Here is a 1,977-nt window from a genome sequence, read left to right as displayed (position 1 = left end):
CCACCTCCACCCCCATCACCACCACCTCCACCACCACCACCACCACCGTTACTGCCACCGCTGCTGCTGCCATCACCACTACCACCCCCACCAAACCCACGTCGTAGAACACCCAGGCGATTTGCATAAAACACGGTGTTTATGTTTTGGGCTGCCTGTTGTCTGACTCCTCCAGCAGCAGGAGAGCTCCGTGACACCAGGACTTGGCTCTGGTCCCTGTTCTATCTCCGGCATCTAGGACAGTGCCAGATGCATAGCAGGTGCTCAACAAATCCCAAGGAGCTTCAGAAGGTGTGTGGAAAATTCCATTATCTTTCGATCCCATTTTCCCTTGAGCTTTGCAAAGCACCCCCAACCCCCCATCGTATTCTCCCAATAAATAAATGTTGAATGACTGCCTTAACATTAGCAATAAAATGTGTGCATTCACGTGCCAGGCGAATTCCGCTTTCTCCCACGGGTGGCAGTGAAAGCCTAGCCCGGGGGCTAGTGGAGCAATGGCCACCACCATGGTGGCGATGATCACAATAGTCCACATTGTTTTCCTGTGGGTCTGAATGATCAATGCGCTCTGCCAAGAGGTTGGCGGTGGAAGAGCCTCAGAAGAAGGACCTGGTCATTTAGTTCGGAGCCCAGTTCTCCTCTGTGGCACGGGAGGTGGCTGGCGGAACCAGAGCGGACTTAATAGCAACCGTCCCTTGTGTCCCTGTAACGCTGCGTTTCCAGTGTTCTTTGTGTTTTCTCACGCCTCCTGGTGACTCTGCAGCTGACCTTAGAACAACAAGAGTGTGAACACCTGCGCGGGTCAACTTACCTGCCGATATTTTCACTCGGGACAGGTGCCGTCAGCGCACGGCTTCGATGGAAACAGGGCAGGGGCATGGGGTCGGTTCCGACTCATCGCGGCCCTCTAGGTCCGACAGAAGGACACAGCCTCACGGTTGTTAGGTTTACGCCCGGGTAGCAGCTGCTGGGTCAGCCCACCTTGTCGCAGGTCTCTCTGTTTCCCTGCCCGCCGGCCTTACCGAGCACGACGTCCTTCTCCAGGAACTGGTCTCTGTGAGCGCATCCCCTCCCTTATGATTGTCTGATCATGTTCTCCTCTCGATTGTACACATACAGTACAGAAGACCTAGAACATGCAAAATGATTGCCAATCGATTGCTTGCCGGTTGGGGTTTGGGGTTCCCAGTGGGTTATCCGTAGTTAGTATTTGGGATCTAAGACCCTTTAAGTGGATTTTCAAGTGCGGGGCGGTGGGGGTGAGGAGGTGGTCACAGGTCACGTGTACTAGCTTCGCTTGTGCATCAGAATGCACTCGATGGCGCTGAGCTTGTGGCCCATGTTACAGGGGAAGCAATGGAGGTTGGTGCGGGGAGGTGTATCTAAGCGTCCTAGGGCCTTGCGGTGGGGGAGCAGGTCTGCCAGACTCCACGGGCCTGACTTTGCGTTCTGAGCTCCTGGGGGCGACCCAAGATGCAGCAGCTTTGAACGAGCCATTTCTTGCCTCCTCCTCCGTGCAGTTCAGCTACGTCCCAAAGCCCAGGTTCCACTGAGGCCCTTTCCAGGGGGCGAGGTTGTCCAGTGTGGTCAGGGCCTCCTGCCAACAGTGCCAGCTCTCCTGAGGACCCCCTACGGCCAGAGAAACCACCCGTCCCCATGGCCCTGCCCAGGGGAGCGCATGGGGAAGATGAGGAAGGCTTTTGGCCAAGGGATGGTGTGTCACGGGCATGGGGATGGGCTCTGAAGAATTCGATGTCACTTGTAACAGTGGCCTTGCTTTTGAAAACCATTGAGAAACACAACATCCGAGGCAAAAGCGACTCCTAATCTCACTCAGAATCATGGCCTCTGATGCTCTCCCCAAAGGTGACTGCCGTGGGGGGGGGGAGAGGGGGTGTCTGAGCCCTCCTTGGAGTTTGACTTCTGTTACACACACACGAACAGTTCTGGGGAAGGACATCCCGTCATGCAGTT

Source organism: Echinops telfairi, unplaced genomic scaffold (genome assembly GCF_000313985.2).
Source record: "Echinops telfairi isolate 266 unplaced genomic scaffold, ASM31398v2 ScPeMD7_7400;HRSCAF=8409, whole genome shotgun sequence".
Lineage (NCBI taxonomy): Eukaryota > Metazoa > Chordata > Mammalia > Afrosoricida > Tenrecidae > Echinops > Echinops telfairi.
Note: the sequence above shows the minus strand (reverse complement) of the source record.